The sequence below is a fragment of the Euprymna scolopes genome, chromosome 42 (assembly GCF_053919585.1).
Source record: "Euprymna scolopes isolate OS-2025 chromosome 42, ASM5391958v1, whole genome shotgun sequence".
Classification (NCBI taxonomy): Eukaryota; Metazoa; Mollusca; class Cephalopoda; order Sepiida; family Sepiolidae; genus Euprymna; species Euprymna scolopes.
The window spans coordinates 42,982,558-43,006,319 of record NC_136523.1 but is presented as its reverse complement, the minus strand read 5'-3'; the positions used below and the strand labels follow the sequence as shown (position 1 = coordinate 43,006,319).

At 36.9% G+C, this 23,762-nt stretch overlaps 1 protein-coding gene across 2 annotated transcripts in view; it reads left to right on the top strand.

Annotated features, from left to right (window-relative positions):
- LOC145267048 (centrosomal protein of 78 kDa-like) overlaps nucleotides 1-23,762 on the top strand; it is a 264,312-nt gene that overhangs the window by 22,999 nt on the left and 217,551 nt on the right. The window lies entirely within an intron of this gene.

Genomic DNA, 23,762 nt, shown 5'->3' with positions numbered 1-23,762 from the left:
ACCTTGTCAAACACCACTCACAATCAAACACATAATCATTGAATGTACTGATTTTGTAACAGTAAGAAATCGATTCTATAAAGAAAACAATATTAAAGCGTTATTTGATAAAAACAATCCCCACACCATACTCACATATCTTAAAAAAATTGGCCTTTATAAAAAAATTTAAAAAGAACCCTTTATACAATGGTCTTGGATATAACCTAAAACTATATTTGATGGTGAGGCTCCTGCTTGCAGGCCTTTGGGAGTGTGGAGCCACCCTTTAATTGCCATTGCTCCCAGGTCTACTCTGACCTGGAGTGGTAGTACCTGTTAGGGTCCCAACTATGGATGAAAGAGAATCCGACTTAAAAAACAAATATACTCTATTTAAATAACAAAAACGATAAAATCTGCTATAAAACAACCAAACCAAACACTATAAACTAACAATTGAAGATACAAAAAGCTTGGAAAATAAAAACCTTCTACAAAATAACTGGATGCAACATGAATACTGTTTTCAAAATAATTGGATTCGGCATTAAATAACCTGTAAAGTGTTGATATGCCGTTAAATAAAACCACCAAACCAAACCAAACTTATTCACTTGTGGAGGGTGACTCCGTATGCTTAGCTTGTTTATTACTTGCTTACGTAAAAATGTTCAGTTCTTTGTAATATTCGAACTACTGAGTGTTATTTTCATATATCAGTCAATGTAACCTCCAACCTACCTGTTTTTTTTTTTTAATCAATTTTCACCCCAAATAAGGCACAGTGCCACTTTGAAGTAGGGGGTTACTATTGGGGATATAATTTGCAGGGGCATTATGAAGGGAGTTGAGTAGCAAGATGGTTGTTCACATTACACTTGAATTTCTGCATTTGGGAAAGCAGAATCCCGGAAGAGAGTTCCAAAGACTTGCAGTTCTGGGGAAGAAACTATTGGAGTAAAAAAAAGGCTTAGGTGGACTTAGTTGTTTGTTGGGTTTGTCAGGGGTAGTCATGTCGAGGAGGTACAAGTGCTTTTAGTTCGTCAGAGCATTCACAGTCAAAGTATTTGTAGAACAGGCAGAGGGATGCAACATTTCATCGATGGGACAGAGGCTGAAGCCTAGATGATAGTTCAGGACCTGTCAGGTTGGCAACTCTCTTTTGAACCCTGTCCAGGAGTGAGAGACAAGCAGCAGATGACAACAGTACTCCATACAAAATGGTGGCCTTGTAGAGGTACAGGATACTTTCAGGCGTAAGTAGTTTTCTAGCACGGTAGAGAGAGCCCACCTTTTTTGCAGCAGCCTTGGCAATGCTCTCAATGTATCTATTCCAGTTCATGTTCCCTGTAAACGTTAGGCCGAGGAGTTTAAAAGAAGTATGTGTTCTTGGCCATTGCTATTGGTGGTAGAGAACGTTTCTTGTAATTATTGAAGGAAACAAGATTAGTCTTGGCAGCATTGAATGTGACCATCCATTTTTGTCCCATTCCACTTCAGATTGGAGGTCATCCTCTAGTGATTCTGCCATTTCCTTAGATATGTGTTCATTTGTTTTCTCCTCGTGCCTGTTATGGAGAGTGGTGTCATCGGCAAATATACCCATCTCCGAAACAATTCTTCACTTCAGGTGTATCTTGTCAAACTTGGAAATATTTTTGTTGAATCTGCATGGAATTTCGAATGGGATCTTTTATTTAATTCACACTCTCATTCCGTCAGCCATGACTGGGTAGAAGTCCTAGTAATCCACAATTGTATTTTGAGTGTTGCTCACACTGAGGATTGAACCTTCAACCTCCAGAAGAGTGTAACTTAAAACTGAATATCACCAAGTATTTTATCCACTATGCCATGGGTCCATGCAGATGACACAATTTCCAGAAGGTTGTCATTAGCAAATCCTATTTTTTTCTATAACGGAATTGTGAATTATCAATTCTCATTTCTAAACACGTACATCAAGTCTGTTGCCAAGGTCGCTGGAAAGATGGTGGGATCCTTCTACCGCTCCAGAAGATATCTCACTACTGATGCAATTCTCTATCTATATAAAAGCCAAGTACGTCCAAGGATGGAATACTGTTGCCATATCTGGGCAGGAGCTGCTAAAAACAGCCTATCCTGCCTTGACAGAGTACAAAATAGACTTCGTGGCTTAGTGGGTGATGCCCTTTTCTCTACCCTGCAACCTCTCTCCCACAGAAGAGACGTTGCAAGCCTATCCTTGTTTTATTGTTATTTCCATGGCAGGTGCTCGTCTGAACTCCAATGTCTGGTTGCCCCTCGCCAATCTTTCACGAAAAACACCCGTCTAGCTGAATCCACTGTGAAAAATTTTCCCCACTCTATATCTGTGCCTAAATCAAAATGCGGATTCCATGAACAAAGCTTCTTTCTTAGAACTGCACGCCTGTGGAACTCTGTCCCGTCTGCCTGCTTCCCACCAGACTACAACTTGGATGTCTTCAAGTCCAACGTTAACAAATTCCTAATTAAGTAAACACTTCATCAAATCTCCACACTAACGTAATGTACTTGCAATAACCCTTATCTCTGAGTGGCTTCCGGGCCTTGATAAGTGGTGATCACTGTGTAAAAAAAAACAAAAAACGTCAGAAACATACGCAGTTGTTGTTCCGTTTCTCCAGAGGCTGTTGCTCGCAATTCATTTTCAGCGCTTATCTTTAAGTATAATTCCTACACCTAATTTTAAAGCTTTGGGGAGTCATCTTTCAGGGTTTGTACAGACTTGAAAAGTTCTTGAATTTTGACTTTTGCCCTGAAAAGGCCTTATTTTTTATTGTTATTTTGAAAAATCCTTGAAAATAAGGAAAATGTCTTGGAAATTTTATTCTTCATGTCCCGTAAAAATGTGTTGAAGTATTAAAAATAAAATCGAAATAAATACTATTAAATTATTTTTTTAAGTATTAATAAAAAATACCATTAAAATAATTTTTAAAGATTAAAAATAAAATCAAAATACATTGTTCTGAAATTGCATAAAATTATTGTGGATACAAGAATTACGTCCCTTTATCACAAAACTATTTTGGGCAGTTTCGTGATGGGTGACCATTTGGGAATACCAGGTTTTATATTTGCTCTCTGTTTATCTCGCCATTCTTTTCAGTCATCGTAAACTTCTCATTGCCACTAGACTCAAGTAGTATCGATTCAAGAGAGGTGTGGTTGGTGATTGCGCAACCTTTGCCTCATAATTACATATGCAGCTATCCTTACAGGGGTGTCATTTGTCTTTCGAGACTGAAAGGAGGCAATGATCTATGTAAGAAAGTAATTAATAAACAAAATATTCAAGAAAGAATTTAGTTCATATTTTGGAAGATATTAAAAAAATTTTTGTTTTGTGTAACTTGGCCTTTTAGTCAAGATCAAAGTGTAGTATCTGTTCTTCAGATGCTGCACTTCCATTTCTTGTTCTCTCTCGGTGGAGGAGTAGTCCTTCACAACTGAGACAATTTTTTTATTTTTGTACCTTTTCTCCACGTTAAAAAACGACCCTGGTGTCTAACTCTGTCCCGTGGGGAGGCATTGTAAATAGGTACAAGGGAGTCATCATTTATCAAGGCCCGAACGCCACTTGAGGATAAGTGTTAATGAATGTAAGGTGGTAGTGTAGTAATCGTTAACGATGTAAATTGGGTAGAATTTGATTATTTAAAGGGACATCTCTACAATAACTTGTTTACATTGGACTTGAAGGCTACCATATTGTAATCAACCGGGAAGCATGCCAGCAGAACAGTGTTCCACAGGTGTTCTAGGAAAAAAAATTTTTGTTCATGGAATTTGTGTTCAGATTTAGGCACATATAGAGCGTAGGAGAAATCGTATATACTTGAGTGTTTTTTTTTGTGAAAGTTTGGCAAGGAGGGGGGCATAGATTGGAGCTCAGTTGAGGACTTGCTATGAAAATAATGATATAGAAGAGACATGCTTGCAACTTGTCTTCTGTGGGAAAGAGATTGGAGAGATGAGAAAAGGGTATCACCTACTAGGTTTCGAAGCTTGTTTTGGACTCCATCAAGGCAGGATAGAGCAAGCCGAGCAGCTCCTTGAATAAAAACTTGGATGACCATAAAACAATGCAACCGAACCATACACCATGAATGAATATTTGAAGGTATTAACATATACAAGAGAAAATGACCATCCTCATTATAAATTCAAGATGGCCACCATCAAAATATGCAAATTAGTCAAATTTGACAATTTACTTTGATTGTCCTACAGATTTTTATCCTCGGCTCCTTCCAAAATCAACAGAGATTAAACCATTCCTGTACTGATCTGGTCAATGTTGATTGCGGTGTAATGCTGGTTTTTGTGCAGTTCTAGGAGGTCCACCCTCTCAAGCTTTGCATTCTCTTTTTGAGAAGAGGGTTAGTTTATTGCTAATCGCCTGAGGCGCCCTTACTGCAAAATGCTGACGAGGCTTCCCAGGCACTTTTTGCAGGTCAGAGTACCCCTCCTCGGGAGTGCTAACTTCTCAATTTTACTTTCCGACCCTGGTGTTACAGTTCTTGCACTGGGAGAGAACTACCCCCCCCCCCCATTTATGTGCTACAAATGTTATATATATGGTTTTGGGCATACATTGAAAGGTTAAACTTAATATAATTTTAAAAATACTTCAGTAAGTTTCCAGCCTTTTTTTTTTGTATGTGCACTTTTATTGATGGTACACACATGAAGCTCGAGTCCCCTTCAAAGTAATCTCCTCCAGTTGCAATGCACTTGTACTGTTCCAATCATTTCTGGAAGGCTCCTTTTGTGTGAGCATGTTAATGCCCCTTGTCACACCCTCTATTTACTTCCTCAATTGTCTCATTATGACAGCCTCTTAGGTTTTCCTTAAGCTTAGGGAATAACCAAAAATCACAAGGAACAAGGTCTGGATTATAGGGAAGGTGAGGAACTGTCTTGATGCCCATCTTGGTCAAATAGTTTGTGACAAAGATAGAATTGTGAACTGTTGCATTCAGGCAAATCTTCTGCATTTTCAGTTCCTTGCAAATAATTGTGCATACAGTTCCCACACTGTGACATCAAACTGTTCACTTATTGTCTCTATAGATATACGACGATTCTTATCCATGAAATTCTTTATTTGGCCAATCAACTTGTGTTCTGATTTCCTTACTCCTCCCACATCTCTCATCATCCCTCACACACTCCCTGCCTTCCTTGAATCTCTTATGCCACTCAAAAACTGATGCTTGATTCATGCAGCATAGTCCAAAAGCAGTCTGAAGCATTTCATACGTTTCCATGACATATTTTTCCAAGTTTAAAACAGAATTTCATTGCATATCGTTCTTCTAAAGTGTCCTCATGTTCAGATTACATTTTTGAAATTCACCAGCTGTGACAATCCAGCTTCAGTAGAGTGTATTCCAATTGCTGCTGTAGCTGTTCAGTTGAACCTGAAATCATAAAAATTGGCCAGTCATCTCATAAGATGTATAGCAATAATATACTGAATTTTCAAGAGTCTACGATAATTTTAAATGCTTTTATAAAAAAAAGTCTGGAAATTTATTGAAGGCACCTTGTGTGTTGGTGGGTTGGTTGTTTTACGGCATATCAACCTTTTTCAGGCTATTTAATGCCGAATCTAGTTATTTTGAGGAATGATTTTTTAATGGAGTATACTTGTTTTTTAAGCACCTTTGTGTGTGTACGTGTATATATATATATATATATATATATATATATATATATATTATAATAATTATTCAATACCTACAGACACTAGTGTTTGATTCTTTGGCAATCATCAGTGTAGGGTGTCACAATTACCATTGGTTGGGGAGATTTGAACCCGGCAACGAAGCCATCTCTGACTCTATTAGCAAGGAACAAATCCACACGGCCACTGTCAACTGTGAGAAATATGGTGGAAGTTAAAAAATTTTTTTAAAATCTCTGTAAAGTCTATCAGAGTAATCTAATGATCATAACATCATGATCTGCGCACGTGAGCTTAAGTGACTGGCTTTAATTTCAACTTTACAGTACTCAATGATGAGAAACGAGTTTCTTCAAGGGGCTGACATAATTATTTACTGTAATAATTATTAAATACCTACATACACTAGTGTTTTATCCTTTCTGGAATCATCAGTGCAGGGTGTATGTGTGTGTGTATATATATATATATATATATAATACATAAATTAAATACTGAAATAAAATGTAGTTAGACCCCTACTACCATGTCTCCTTCTCCAACATCAGGGGTCTACGTTCTAACCTTCCAGAGGTTGAAACCCAATTACAGGAGACTAAACCAGACCTTTTATTTTGAAGTGAAACTGGCATTGGACAGGCTATTTCCCTAGAAGAGTTTGCAATTAAAGGATACTCTAACTTAACTTCTAAATCTGACCCCCAAGATCGCCATGGGCATGGAATATGTGCCTATATTAAAGATAGCTTTCCATGTGGTAGGGGCATCTCCAGGGAAGATCCTAACTTACCCTATATGTGCTTCCAGGTTGCTTTAGCTCACACTACTGCATTTATATTTACTCTCTATCGCCCCCACAACAGCGGAGTTACTATCTTTCAAAGCATATCTGAGAAAATTGACCAAGTTCTATCAGCTTATCCTTCAGCTAACATTCACGTATGTGGAGACTTCAATGTTCACAACGTCGAATGGTTGACCCACTCAAACAAGACCGATGATGAGGGGAGGTTCTGTCATGATTTCTCCATTGCCTATGACCTCACTCAGATTGTTCAGAAACCCACCCGTGTGCCCGATAATGACGGCCAGTATGCGAGCTTGCTAGACCTTTTTCTCACAACTTGCCCTGAACTATGTTCAGTTTCTGTTCTGTCGCCTCTTGGATCTTCTGACCACTCTGTTGTATCAATTAAGATAAAAATGAAATGTAATATGTCCCCAGACGTACCTCTCCATCGTACAGTATATCGATACACTAAGGCTGACTGGGATAGCTTCCATACATTTATATCTGATCTACCTCTGCATTCTATGTTTAAAAAGGATGTGTCCTCTATAGTATTAGACCTGACGGAATGGTTAATTGTAGGTATTGACCGTTTCATGCCCTCGAAAAAGTTTCAGCAAAAACCTAACAGCCAGCCATGGTTCTCTCCAGAATGTGCTGCTGCCATTGCACACAGAAATCACTTTTTCACTGCTTCCAACGTAATAGATGTATCGAAACTAAAGCCGCTTTCAGAACTGCCAGCAAATATTGTAAGAAAGTAATAAAGAACGCTAGAGAGTTGTATGCTCAATCTGTTAAGTCCAAAGTAGCTGAGCAGTGGCTTGGTTCCCACCAGTTTTGGCAAATAGCAAACAGAATCCTGAACAGAAGCGTGTGCTCCATCCCAACTATTATCAATGGACCTGAGGTAATCTCGTCAGCATCAGACAAAGCCAAACTCTTTGTCAAGAACTTTGCAGCTGATTCTACCCTTTGCGACCAAGGCCGCCAACCCCCAATATTTCCTCCTGTATCAGAAAACACGCTATGTGATATACGTATATCTGTACGTGATGTTGCCAAGCTAATAAAAAACCTTGATTCCAGTAAAGCAACTGGCCCTGACGGTATTCCAATTATAGTACTCAAAAAACTTCAACCAGAACTAGCACCCATACTTACAAAACTGTTTAAACGTTGTCTTAAGGAGAATAGTTTCCCATCTCCCTGGAAAATCTCATCAGTATGTCCTGTATTTAAGAATTCAGGTGATTGCTCATCCCCCTCTCAGTACAGGCCAATAAGTCTCCTGTGCGTCATGAGTAAGTTGTTGGAATCTGTGTTAAATACAGAAGTAATCAACCATCTCAACAAAAATAACCTTCTTAGTGACACTCAATATGGTTTCCGTTCTGCTAGATCTACAGCAGATGTGCTTACAGTTATATCTCATAGGATTAGCAAATTTCTCGACGGAAGCCACCTTTCTAGGGCAATTGCTCTTGACATATCAAAGGCCTTTGATAGGGTATGACATAAAGGTTTACTTAATAAGATCTCTAGCTATGGTATAGCTGAAATGTCTTCTCAATTATTAAATCATTTCTCTCTGATAGTAGAGGTAGGGAGTACTGGGTCGAAAAAAGGTCACATCTTCAAAATCTGGTGGGGACCCTCTCAAATCAAAATATAAGGTGTACCTAGGTCAAAATCGAAAAAAAATCTGAAAAAAAAAAATTTTTCATCTGTTGGCGGCATTTTTTAGATCTGGGGCTGGTTTTTCAAGAAATATGTGTCCGAAATGTCAATATGAGTGATTTCAAGGCATAATTTTGCTTCTTGTGTATCTCCAATGCCCATTAATGGATATAAATAGTTTCAAATGACACAGGGTCATGTATTTAAACAGGTTTTGTGGTATTCTTGGTCAATTTCGGTCAAAAAATGGCCAAAATTGGCCATAAATTGGCCGAAAAACAGGCAAAAATCACAAAAACCATCTTGAGTCACATAAATTATCCTCGTCCACCTTTATAAAGGTATATATTGCTGTAGATACCTAAAATAGACATTGGAGTACGATTATATACAGGTCTCAGATCTTTTTGGGCCTTTTTTGAAGAGAAATAGACCAAATTTTGACCCAAAATTGCCAAAAATAGGACGAAATTGCCAAAATCCTGTTCTCGGTCACTTAATCGATCCTTGTTCATTCCCAATGGATATGAATGACTTCAGACACACATATAAGGCAGAGAACCATGATTATTGACAGGTCTTGGGGTCTTTAAGGGCAATTTTAGGGGTGAATTTGGCCAAATTGGACCTAAAATTGCTGAAAATAGGCCGAAATCAACATAATCCCGTCCTTTTATGATTTCCAAGTGCTTAACAGACTTAACAAAAGTGACTCAGATATACACTACAAGCACTACAATAATCCATCAAACTTGGCTGCAATCTCTTTGTGGTTGTGCAGTGTGAATTGCATGTTTCGGTCCGAAAGAACATCCCAGTCTCCGTTGATTTCGCATTCGACAATTTGATCTGCATCGATAGTTTGCTTATCATCTGGGTTTGATCTATCTAAAGCTTCAACAGTATGCGCTTTACAAAGAGTGTGAAGGGGAACGTGCTCCGAATTCAACTCACGAGCAATTTCAAATTCTATTTTCAAGTTTTTTTCAACTGAATCAGTCATGATGATTTTTTCTTTTTCCCACAAGTCTTTAGCCGTAACTGAGATGTTAGGATCTTCTGGTATCACCAAAACTGCTAGACGATGGAACGTCTCGACAAGCAGCTTCACTATTTGCTTTCTATCCTCGTAGGCAAAGAACAGGGGACGGAGCGAGAACCTTTTTTTTTTCCAGAGAAATTGAATATAATGGCTGGCCATTCACCATCAATTTTACATCGTGATGTTGTGTCATAATGTAAGTGGCACTTCAAATTGTCGGAGTTGTTATAAAGAAAGTTGGCAGCAGCAGATTTGGCTTGAATTGCCATTATTTGTTTGTAATCAGTTATTGTTCTTGGTGCTGGCAAAACATTCTTATAACCTTCCCAATCTGATTTGGAATGGGGCATGGGTTTTCGATTTAACTTGGCCTTCTTTTTACATGGTGCTTCATCATCTTCAATTATTTCATCACTCACTTCTGGGGGAGTTGAAGACGTGCAAGGAGAAGGATTAGCTTTGTCTGCCTCTTCCTTGTTCAAATAAAAATTATGTCCATACAGAATTTTGCAGACTATTTGAACAGCTAGAATAGCTTTTTTCACTGAGATTCCACACTTCACACTGACTTCCACACAAACTTTTTTGATGGCTTCAGTGCAGTTTCGAATCTTACGAATCTCTGGCTGGGGTATGAAAGACTGGTCTGTTTGTGACGCAGCGTCAGCGCAATCTACAAGAACTCGAACCAGACCTGAACGAGTCATGCTAACTCCTTCTTGACTGTTCTTTTCACTACCTACTGTAGTACTGTTGAGTGTGTCAACCACCTCATCCATGATGTATGAAAGTTCATCCTCCATCATTTCTACCTCAGCTGCTTCTTTTTGTCGCATGTCCTCCATCTCTTTTTCAAACTCCTCGTCTACTTGTGTCAAGTCGATTCCCCAATTTCGATTCATTTTCAACTGATCATAGTAGAATATCTTTTCCGCTGGAGCAAACTTCTCAGGATCTACCGCCATGCCTTTGATGTTGAAGAGTTCGGAATGTTCCTTCTTAAACTCAATCTCTGCACGTCTTTTCTTCTTCTTGCTGGTTGTAACAGCATTGTAGTATGACTGCAAAGATTTGCGAATCTTCTTCTTCACCGATTTCGCAGACAGAACATTAGATGCGGAGAACACCTTCGACCAGGTTATCATTAATCCTTTGGCGCAATCTGACACAGCTTGTTTTCTGAGTCTAGTCTCTTTCTCTTCAGTTGGTTGTCCAGATGGTGCGACTTCAAGAATTTTAGCAATGACTTCATATTCTGAAGGAAGAACATCACCAAAAGAGAAAGTTGTGGACTGCTCTGCAACACTACTCATTCTACCGGCTGACTCTTCAATACAATCCTGAAAGAGAAATATAACTGTGTCAGGATATTCAAAATGGACCCAAATAAAAATATGAATGGACCCAAGGAGAAGGAGATTTCAACTGTGTGCTATGATTATGATAAAAATAACATAGCAAGGAGACTCTACATTTCAGAGTCTCATTTTGAACTGACCAAATAAACAAAACAAATCCTTTCTCAGATAACACTGCAATGTTATCAATCATTCGATTCTACTAGTACTAGTCCCCAAGCCCCTTGGGAAACTAGTTAAATAACACTTACAATTTTTGTATGAAGCTTTGTAAGAAACATTCTTATGTAAAATTTACCAGATTTGGAACACTGGACGATTAAGGGTATTTCTTTCCGCAAAATGAATGACATCTAGGGTATAAATCACCGTGAAAATTGTGCTAAAATCCCGATTTTGTACTAAAAATGACTTTTATATGCTAAAATAAAACTCAATTTAGCTATACATTGTGTCATTCCTATCCTAATTCATTGACCAAGTCAAAAGAAGTGAAAATACCTAAGTTTCAACTGCTATTTCTTATCCCTTCTTTTGCAAAGATGGGTAAATGGGCGTTTTTGGGCCCCCGGAACCTAAAAATCTAAAAAATGGCGCCAACAGATGAATTTTGATTTTTTTTCAAAATTTTTTCGATTCTTACCTAGGTTTAGTGCATATTTTGATCTGAGGGGGTCTCCACCAAAATCTGAAGACCCGACCCAGTACTCCCTACCTCTACTGATAGGTTCTTAAGAGTAGTAGTTGAGGGGCAAAAATCAGAAGCTCACAGTATTAATGCCGGTGTCCCTCAGGGGTCCATCCTGGGCCCAACTCTTTTCCCGATCTACATTAATGATCCTCCAAATCACATCCTTACATCATTTGTAGACATTTATGCTGACGACACTACCATTCATGGTAGCACATCTAAGACAGTAAACGACCAAGTTCTCTCCAATTCTCTCTCCTCTGATCTTGAGCACGTAGTACAATGGGGAAAAGAGTGGCTGGTTACTTTTAATGCATCTAAAACCAAGCTTCTCTCTTTATATCATCAACATTCTGATCCACATCTGGCATCAATTGAAATGAATGGCTCTCGTCTTCAGGAGGCCTCAAGTTTTGACAAGCTTCTGGGCTTGACCTTTACTCCTGATCTTAAATGGAATACGTACATCAAATCTGTTGCCAAGGCCGCTGGAAAAATGGTGGGATCTTTCTATCGATCCGGTAAATATTTCACTGCTGATGCTATTCTCTATCTATATAAGAGCCAGGTACGTCCAAGGATGGAATATTGTTGCAACATCTGGGCAGGAGCTGCTAGAAAGGACTTGTCCTGCCTTGATAGAGTTCAAAATAGACTTTGTAGCCTCGTAGGAGATGTCCTTTTCTCTTCCTTGCAAACTCTATCTCACAGAAGAGATGTTGCGAGTTTGTCTCTGATGTATCGTTATTTTCATGGAAAGTGTTCAACTGAGCTTCAATCTATGGTCCCCCCTCGACAAACCTTCACAAGAAACACTCGTCTAGCTGTACACACTATCAATAATTCCCCCCACTCTTTATCTGTTCCTAAACCTAAACATAGATTCCATGAACAAAGCTTCTTTCTTAGAACTGCACGCCTGTGGAATTGTCTTCCGTTTTCCTGCTTTCCGGCTGACTACAATATGGTTGTATTCAAAGTCTAACGTAAATAAGTTCTTGACGAGCCGTTCTATATAAGTTATCAAATTTACCAAATTTTCATTACTAATGATTACTATATTGTCCAGTGTCTAGTATACACTCTTTGACTCTTATCCTTGAGTGGCCTCTTGGCCTTGATAATGTGGTGATGCCTATGTAAAATATATATATATATATATATATATATATATATATATATATATATATATATATATGTGTGTGTGTGTCAGTATGACAGTTTTAAATGCCTGTACAAAAAAAAAGTCTGAAAATTTATTGAAGACACCTCGTAGGTGTGAAAAATCATGTTTCTAACCCCCCCCCCCCAAAAAAAAAAAATCAGTACTCATACTATTAAGGACTTTATGCATAACAGCTTATCAAAATGACTTGATTTAGTATTAAATAACCTAAAAACGGTTGATATATTGTAAGGCATACATATTTATAGGTCATCCAAGCACTGCTGTTTTGTCGTGATTGTAATGCATCAGTGTGGCTCAGGCACAACTAGCATATGAATGCCAAGGTTGGAAACTGTAGAAACAAAGTATCATTTTCACTGTCTGACATGTTAACACCAATTTGAAAATGTTAAGGACTTGAAACCAATAACATGCAGCAAACATGAATTTATTAATATTTCTATGACAACAGTATCTATTGTATTTAAAATATAAAACTGATCCAAATAAGATAAATTAATAAATACTAATAAATTCTCAGAAAGTAATATTGTGCTACATAGTTCAATACAAATAATAAAATCACGTTGTAAAAGACAATCTTTAATTTACTCCTTCAGTGCAGCACCTCTTGGCAAGCAATGTTCATTTTTTTATCCATTTTTTTTCAAATATTCTCTTTTTTTACATAACATCTGTAACGCTTGTAACAGTTGTAACATTTGTAACACATGTAGCATTTATAATGCTTGTAATATTTGTAGTGCATGTAACATTTGTAGCGCATATAACATTTGTAACAGTTGTAATGCTTGTAATATTTGTAACATGTGTAACGCTTGTGACATTTGTAACGCTTGTAACACATGTAACACCTGTAACATTTGTAACACTTGCAACAGTTGTAACGCTTGTAACATGTGGTGAAGAGCTGCTGCATGTTTCTTTCTCACATCATTACAACAATGATCGCGCTGAATCGTAGAAATTTCCAGGGTGGTATCTGGGCTCACGTTTAATTCACGGGGGAAGATGCACTTTGAAGTTGCGCCTCATGGATCACTTAAATACACTTTGTAGCTGGAGCTGGCTGAATCCTAATGAGCAAAATGTATATTTGTATCCGAGTTCTGCCAACAATGATCATCTATTATTATAATGATATTCGAAAAAGCCGATCTGATTGGCCTTTTTAATGCCAAATTTCTTGAATTTGGCATTTTTGAAACAGAAAATGTAAAACCAAGGTATGTTCGATCGGTCTCATCAGTAGTGTAACATAGTCGTTAAACTTCTTCAATAGTGTCGTTACATTTTAACACTTGGACCCACATGTTGTCTGGACAGCCGCAAAGGAACAAAAAGACAGAAATAAATTTCACTCAGTTTTTTTCAGTTTAAATGAAAGGCATTTATTCATGGTACTTTCCAAAATAAGGCATTACATCTTGTTTTAAAAGTCTCTTAGTTTATCTTGTCTGCCATGCACTTAACAAAACTTTGCCGTCTCGACAAGAGCTTGAAATCTCTCACCGCCATGGCCCACATGGTCATCTTACATCGGCATGCAATTTTTTTTCGGTCCTCTGCTGCTCACGTGTGTTCCTGTTGCATTCCATCCACGGGTGTCCTCTTTTTTTTTTTTTCTCTTTTTTCTTTCCCTTCTCTTCCTCAGCTGCGACGTCACCTCACGCACTGGCTCAGTCATTTGCATATGTGGCATTGGCTGCTGCTGCAACAAATGCTAGTTTTTTTTGTTTATTCTATTTTCCAAACAAGGCACAGTGCCAGTTTGATGTAGAAGGCTACTATTGGGGAGATAAGTTGCAGCGATACTATGTAGGGAGTTAAGCAGCAAGATGTCCATTCATATTACACTTGAACTTTTTGCATGTCAGTACTGTTGGGAAAGGAGGAAACTGGAAGGGAGTTCCAAAGTCTAGCAGTTTGGAGATCTATTAAGGTAGAGCTTCATATATTTGAAAGACGAAACTTTGATTAAAAACATAGCTATTCTCTTAAGCTCAATGTAACGTACGCACACACATGCACACACACACACACACTCATATACACATGCACACACGCACTCATATACACATGCACACACGCACTCATACACACATGCACACACACACACAAAAACATACACACAATCATACACACACAAACACATACGCACAATCATACTTGCACACACAAACACATACACACAAACACATACACACAATCATACACACAGACACAAACACATACACACAATCATACACACAGACACAAACACATACACACAATCATACACACACATGCACACACATGCACACACATACACACAATCATACACACACAAACACATACACACAATCATACACACACAAACACATACACACAATCATACACGCACACACAAACACATACCCACACACAAACACATACACACAATCATACACACACAAACACATACACACAATCATACACACACAAACACATGCACACAATCATACACACACAAACACATACACACAATCATACACACACAAACACATACACACAATCATACACACACAAACACATGCACACAATCATACACACACAAACATATACACACAATCATACACGCACACACAAACACATACACACAATCATACACACAGACACAGTCTAAAGTCAATAGCTGTGAGGTGAATAATTAGACATTTATTTCTCATTTCTTATAATCCCCTTTAGCATTTTAATTATTGTTAATATTTCCGATTTCAAATTTTGTACTCATTTATATTCGTTGTTTTTTCATCAGAGAAAAGGAAAAAAAATTTTCCTTTCAACAAAAAAAATCAATAATCAGTTTGGGTAAAAAATTATATGACAAGGATCAAGTTTTTAATAAGTTTTTTTTTGTCTATTAATATATATATAGTTATTTTGTCGGATTTTCAATTTTATACCTAAATAGCAATACATCTGACAAATCAGTATTTGATTCTGACTAGCAACTTCTTCATTTTTATCCTTGCAGAATATTATCTTCTATATATATAAATCTCAAAAATCTGTGTGTATGTATGTATGTATGTTTGTTTGTAACGCTAAAACTTTTGAAAGACGGAACCAAACTTGACAAATTTGGTATCATATTGAACCTCTATCCTCCGGACGAAAAATATCGAAATTTCACGTCAAACGGACCACTAAAAGTGGGTCAACTGATCAGTTTTCTGCAAGGGGGACCCTCAAAAAACCTGTCATTTTAACGTTATTCATTATGTATTTCTTACAATTTAGGTACTTTATAAAACGCTGTGTCATGTCACGTGACGTGATGTCAGCTCAGTTTAATGTCGGCTGCGATGAGGTCCATTTAAGCTGCCTTCGAGGAGTAATTGATACTATAACACAGTTAAATATTAGTTTTCGATTCGAAACGTTATTACCAACCGATTTATCGCATTTCAAAACGCAGAATCCCAATATTACACGAAAATTGACGTAGGGAAAATATTATTATTATTGCTTGAAGTTTTTTACTGGCGAGAATCGCTTTGCTCTTTGCTATAGTTTAACATATAAACAAGGCTTTAGCCATTTTTTTTTACCTCCTACCTCTGTTAAACTGTAAGGGGGAGGGGGGTAGCAGTATGAGGCCGCTTGAATACACGAAAATTACTTTTATACGAGTTTGTTTTCCTTTTACATTTTATATTTGAATCTCATGAATGGAACCGCTTTTGTGGGGGGAGGGGGGGGGAAGAGGCCGAGTGCACAGTTTCCCAAGCATTACCTCCTATTAAAAAAAGATGCACACTTTATATTTACTTAGTGGGCTGGGGGGGGGGGGAGGAGAATGGAACCGCTTTTGTGGGGGGAGGGGGGAAGAGGCCGAGTGCACAGTTTCCCAAGCATTACCTCCTATTAAAAAAAGATGCACACTTTATATTTACTTAGTGGGGTGGGGGTGGGGAGAATGGAACCGCTTTTGTGGGGGGAGGGGGAAGAGGCCGAGTGCACAGTTTCCCAAGCATTACCTCCTATTAAAAAAAGATGCACACTTTATATTTACTTAGTGGGCTGGGGGGGGGAGGAGAATGGAACCGCTTTTGTGGGGGGAGGGGGGAAGAGGCCGAGTGCACAGTTTCCCAAGCATTACCTCCTATTAAAAAAAGATGCACACTTTATATTTACTTAGTGGGGTGGGGGTGGGGAGAATGGAACCGCTTTTATGGGGGGAGGGGGAAGAGGCCGAGTGCACAGTTTCCCAAGCATTACCTCCTATTAAAAAAAGATGCACACTTTATATTTACTTAGTGGGCTGGGGGGGGGGAGGAGAATGGAACCGCTTTTGTGGGGGGAGGGGGGAAGAGGCCGAGTGCACAGTTTCCCAAGCATTACCTCCTATTAAAAAAAGATGCACACTTTATATTTACTTAGTGGGGTGGGGAGGAGAATAACGAGAGTATAACGAAAAATTTCAAGAAAAAATGATACGGGATAAAAAAAATTCAGCTTAAGAATATTCATCGCTAAAAACATAAAAACCGTTATATTTAAGCTAAAAACCAAACAGCCATTACCTTTTTTGTGTTATTACCACGTGACCCCTTACCTCTGTTAAACTGTGGGGGGGGGGAAGAGGCCGCTTAGTAACACTACGACCTAATTCTATTGAGAGGGAGGAAAGAGGATGGAACCGCTTTAACGGGAGGATGAGTTATTCAGCGACTCCAACCTATTTTGTTATATATATATATATATATTTTGTAAAAAATATATATTACCACTTATCAAGGCCAATAGGCCACTCGAGGATAAGAGTGGAAAAGTGCACAGTAGTCAAATTCGGGAAAGAGGATGGAACCGCTTTAACGGGAGGATGAGTTATTCAGCGACTCCAACCTATTTTGTTATATGTTATAAATTCCAAATTTCCACAACCTGGCAAATACTGGTACACGCTAGCAAATTTAGATTTGCAATTACAGATTATGATTCTAATTTTTTCCTTTGCTCTTTATTTTAACACTACACTAAGTTTACTGTTTTATTTCGCTACAGTTGATATTGTGTAGAACAATAAGAAAATCATAGTGAACAATGCATTCAACAAAATTTCACACACATTTCTAGATACCTATATCTATTAAGTTCAAAAGAAAGGACACACTTATGGAGGTATTTTGGTGGTCAAGTCACTAAATAGAGATTAGCTGGTTTCCCGGCATAGCCCAGGATGTTATATAGATTGACTGAAATACATGTTCTAGCTGGTTTCTAGGCGTTGCCAGGGATGTAATATAGACACATTATGTTGTATATTACCTGTTCTCTTCTCCCTAAGGTAAAACAATTTCATATACATGCTGTAAATTACCTATGCTAGGGATAAAACATGAACAATACAAATATCGAAAGATTGGCTAAAAACATTAATTCCTTCATCCTAAACTGGGCACTTTTCTACAGGGAGGGTTAGCAAAAATCGTTCCTTCATGACATTTTACCCAAACACGCATGCGCAAAAATGTTCTTTCTTGAATGAGTTTAAATATAAAAAAAACGACCTAATTTTGCTCGCGTGGTCATAGACCAGGCGGTATAGTAGCAGCATTGTTATCTTAAGATTGCATGTTCGAACCGAGATGTCAGATATTTTTATTTTTTTTTATTTTTGAAGTTTTATTATTGAAACAGGGTCATTTATACCATTTTTTTATTTGTCCATCACGTTCAGTTTTTTTTTTTGTTTTTGTTTTTCCGATTTTTTTAAGAAGTTTTAACGTCATTCACTTATTCTTTATTTTGCATTCGTTGTATTTTTATTGTTAAATATTTAAACAGGTTTATTACATTCGCTTATTCTTTATTTTTGTTTTGATTTACCCCCACCCCTCACCACACCTGGACAACGCTGGGTACTCCCGCTAGTATTAAATAATGCGTAATTCGTAACGGTTTCTTTTCCCAAATAATTATTCCTGTGAAGAAGAGTATTAAAGTGAAAACAATTTTTTGCCCAAAATGGAACACGTATATCAAGTCTGTTGCTCAGTTCACTGGGAAAATGGTGGGATCCTTCTATCGCTCCAGAAGATATCTCACTACTGATGCAATTCTCTATCTGTATAAAAGCCAAGTACGTCCAAGGATGTACTGCTGCCACATCTGGACAGGAGCTGCTAAAAACAGCCTATCCTGCATTGACAGAGTACAAAATAGACTTTGTAGCCTCATAGGGGATACCCTTTTCTCTTCCCTGCAACTGCTCTCCCACAGAAGAGACGTTGCTAGTCTGTTTTTGTTTTATTGTTATTTCCATGGCAAGTTCTCGTCCGAGCTCCAATCTCTGGTCCCCCCTCGCCAATCTTTCACAAAAAACACCCGTCTAGCTGAAACCACTATCAGTAAGTTTCCCCACTCTTTATCTATGCCTAAATCAAAACGTAGATTCCATGACCAAAGCTTCTTTCTTAGAAGTGCACGCCTGTGGAACTCCCTTCCTTTTGCCTGTTTCCCACCTGACTAGAACTTGGATGTGTTCAAGTCCAACATAAACAAATTCTTGATGAACCGCCTCCTTAAGTAAGACACTTTATCAATATCAAATCTCCAATACTAACGACTACTACGATACTATCCCATTGATTACTGTACACGCAATAACCCTTATCCCCGAGTGGCTTTTAGGTCTTGATAAGTGGTGACCTCCATGTAAAAAAAACAAAAAAAAACCCCTAAAAAGCTCAAAATGTAAGAGAAATAACTATTTTAACTTGAAGGTAAAAAAATATGAGTTAACTCCCTGACATTTTTTAGGTCAGTTTGTTAAACTTTTCTTACTCATTTGTCATGATTGTTGTTTGCGTTGTAACTGTTGTTAATATTTTCAATTTCAAATTTTGCAATTATATTTGATTAATTTTTTTTTGCCAGAAAAGAATTGAAAAAACAAAGAAAGAAAAAAATTTCATATTCTCGCATCAAAAATTAATAATTATTTCGGATAAACATGTACAATGACATTGATCAAACTTTTAATGACATGAGTTTTTTTTTTGTCTTTTATTTTTTTCGTATTTTTAATGTTAGACCTAAATGGCAAACATCTGACAAATCAATATTTGATTCTAACTAGCTATTTCTTTCTTCTTCTTGCAACATGCTATTTAAATTAAAAAAAAAGTATAATTCGCTTCAGTTTCTTTCTCGAAATAATTATTCCAGTAAGGAAATGTAGAGAATGTATTTAAAGAAAGTGAAACTGATTGGAATTGGTTGAAGATGCAAGTTAGAATGCGAACATATACCAGTTTATTTATCAACTCATCAACCAGTTGTTGCTACCCAGCATGGACTTCTATTATTGTACCTAATGTAATAAATCTATATTTTTTATCTGGGTATTGTTTTTCACTCGACGATTCAAAAGGAAGATTATAAAAATGGAGACAGTGTCAATAATTACCTTAAAAAAACTCAAAATCTAAGACATAACTAATTTGACTTGAAGGTATCCTCCTTTTTTATCAAAATAATTTTTAATAATTACCAAAAAAAAAAATAAGCTAAAGATATAAGGGAGATAACTATTTAAACCTGAAGATAAAATACTTATTAAAATTTTTTTTTTTTTCCATTTTTGCCTCAAACTAAACACAATGCCATTTTGATGTAGAGGACTACTATCGGGGGACATAAGTTTCAGGCATATGACATAGGGAGATGAGCAGCAAGATGTCTGTTCACATTCCACTTGAACTTCTGCATCAGTACAGTTAGGAAAGCAGAATCCCGGAAGGGAGTTACAAAATCTAGCAGTTCTGGGAAAGAAACTATTGGAGTAGAATACCTTCTTACACATAGGGGATATCTACTATGTAGGGGTGGGATTTTGCTGCTTGTCGAGTTTGTCAGGGTTATGTATGTTGAGGGAGTACAAGTGCTTTTAGTTCGTCAGCATTCACCATTAAAGTACTTATAGAACAGGCAGAGGGATGCCACATTTCGTCGATGGGACAGAGGCTGAAGCCTAGATGATAGTTCAGGACATATCAGGTTGGCGACTCTCTTTTGAATCCTGTCGAGGAGTGAGAGACAAGTAGCAGATGCACCAGCCCATATGTGATAACAATACGCCATACATAAGCGAATGGTTGCCTTATAGAGGTACAGGATACTTTCAGGTGTAAGTAGCTTTCCAATGCTCTCAATGTATCTGTTTCAATTCATGTTCCCTGTGAACGTTAAGCCGAAGAGTTTAAAAGAAGTACTTTCAGGTAATGTATATTTAGCCATTGCTATTGGTGGTAGAGAAGGTTTCTTGTAATTATTGAAGAAAACAAGCTGAGTTATCTCCCTTATATTTTTAGCTTTATAACTTACTAGCCTGGGTGCCTGGCATTGCCGGGGTGTTCGGAGAAGTGTGTTGAGCAAAAAAAAAAAGGTGGTAGTAGGTAGGCAGGCTCGAACTCATACTTGCGCCCATTGCCAAACCGAAAGTGACAAAGGTTTAAATTAAGGCTAGTCAATCGAAAAGAGGGGATAACTTTTGATAAATTTTATCGTATTCAACCATCAATTTTTTAAAAGTCTTATTTTTACTCACGTTCACCCCAAACAAGGTATATCGGCACTTGGATGTAAGGAGCTTCTATTTGAGACCATGCTTAGGGAAGATGACCAAGACATTGACTTACGTTACATTTAAACTTCTGCATATCAGTACAGTCAAGGAAACAGGCAGCAGAAAGGGAATTCCAAAGTCTAGCTGGTCAAAGGAAAAAAAACAAACTATTAGAATAAAAAGCTTTTTGGCATTTAGGGACCTAAAGCAGTCGTTTTTAGTCGACAGGCCTGTTTTTATGGGCCAAAAAGTCTTGTTTGTTGATATTTCCGATTTCAAATTTTCCAATTATTTATATTTGATTGCTTTCTTATTAGAATAAGATTGGGGAAAAGAAAAAAAATGTAATTTCTTTTCAACGAAAAAATCAATAAGAATTTAGAATGACGTTCAGAAAATTTCTAGCGATATCATTTATCCAACTAGAGAACGGCAGAAGTGGAGGAGTGGGGTTGGTGATAAAGTGATTCATCATGGCGTTTTTATTTAGATGGCCCATCTTGACCCCTGCATCCTGTTTATTTCTTCTTTTCGTTTTAAGCCCTTTAATTCTTTTTCGTTTCCAGAATCTTCTTGCCTCGTCAGACTACATCAGCCATAACAATATCATGGCACAAGTAACAGTTTAAAATAACAACAAAAAAAGCTATTTGTATCATTTGGATTCATCGGACTACTGTTTTCATCTTGAGTGTGATTTTCACAACGTTTCTGTCGATATAACCTCCGACCTTCTTCAGGTGTATCTTGTTGAACTCGGGAGTGAATTACACTCAAAATGAGAACAGTAGTCCGATGAATCCAAATAATACGAATAACCAATCCTCATCTCAAAAATTCAGAAACAACAAAAAAAGCTGTCGTCAAATTAGACTGAGATTCTGAAAGTGTTTTTTCAGTGCTTCTTAAGATAAAGTCGACAGATCGATATTTTTAAAATAAGTCATTTTAAGATAAAACAATATTACATACTTACTTGTCATGCCAAAAATAGTAATATGTCCAAAAATTACAAAAAAATCATTGAGTAGAAATTTATATCTATTTAAAACTAAGTTTTATAGGAAATTAGATAAAATCACATTTTTCTTAGATGTTATAAAGTAGGCAGTAGGAGGCTATACACAAGGGACATAATTCCGAATGGAATATTTTAAGATTATTTGTGTTATGACTGCAATATTTGTTGTTTATAGCAGTAGACTTTTTTTTTTTTTACTAAAAACATGGTAACTTCTTGATGAATTTTCATAATTTTTGGATATATTACTGTTTTCGACATGACAATTAAGTATGTAATATTGTTTTTGATTAAAACGATAGATTTAAAAATCGATTTGTTAACTATAACGTAACAAGCAACGTTTTTCCCTATTGGAGAACCCACTCCAAAAATTTGAACATTTAAAAAAAATAAGAATTTTTTTTTTTCCCATGACCCCAAAACAATTAGTAATCTCTGTTAAGTCTCTATTTTGTTGTCTCCCCATGAAGACAAATAAACAGGGTCAGTTTTTTTTTTTTTTATGTGGAAGGTATGCAGCTCCCTAAACAGCCACTCTGAATAGGAGGAAAAAAAAAAAAATACTCAAGAATGACTGAAGTGAAAAAAAAAAAATTGCCTCAGTCTAGAATGATATCTTTTCCTTCACTGTCAAAGAACAACAAAATGAAGTGTTGTATAAGAACAGATACTACACTTTACACCTAGCTAAAAAAAAAAATAATCCAGGATTGAATTTGAAATATTATATTTGTTCACTTGTGCTTACATTGTTGGTCTGTCACAATTGATATTTTCGTTAGTCTGTCGCATTTTTAAATAAAGCGTTTGTGGATCTGTTACACTTAATTTTGAAAAAAGCGTTTTCTTTTGTCTGTCAAATAAGTTTCAAATAGCACTTTTGTAAGGGTGTCCATTTGCAAATAGCATTTCTGTTGGTCTGTCATGGTTTAGTTTAAATTAGTATTTATTTCCTTTTGTCTGTCAAACCCAGAAATAGCATTTACCTTCATCTATTTTTGCTTTGGTCTGTCATCCTTAAGTTTTAAATTACATTTCTGTTGGTCTTTCATGCTTAGGTTAGTCTTTGTATTTCTGTTGGTCTGTTATGCTTAAGTTTTAAATTGCATTTCTGTTGGTCTGTCATGCTTAAGTTTTAAATTGCATTTCTGTTGGTCTGTCATGCTTAAGTTTTAAATTGCATTTCTGTTGGTCTGTCATGCTTAAGTTTTAAATTGCATTTCTGTTGGTCTGTCATGCTTAAGTTTTAAATTGCATTTCTGTTTGTCTTTCAAGCTTAAATTTGAAATTGCATTTCTGTTGGTCTTTCATGCTTGGGTTTTAAATTGCATTTCTGTTAGTCTGTCATGCTTAAGGTTGAAATTGCATTTCTGTTGGTCTGTCATGCTTAAGTTTTAAATTGCATTTTAGTTGGTCTGTCATGCTTAAGTTTTAAATTACATTTTAGTTGGTCTGTCATGCTTAAGTTTTAAATTGCATTTTAGTTGGTTTGTCATGCTTAAGTTTTAAATTGCATTTTAGTTGGTCTGTCATGCCTAAATTCAAAATTGCATTTCTTTTGGTCCGTCATGCTTAAGTTTAAAATTGCATTTCTGTTTGTCTTTCATGCTTAGGTTTTAAATTGCATTTCTGTTGGTCTATCATGCTTAAGTTTTATATAGCATTTTAATATGTCTGTCATGCTTAAGTTTGAA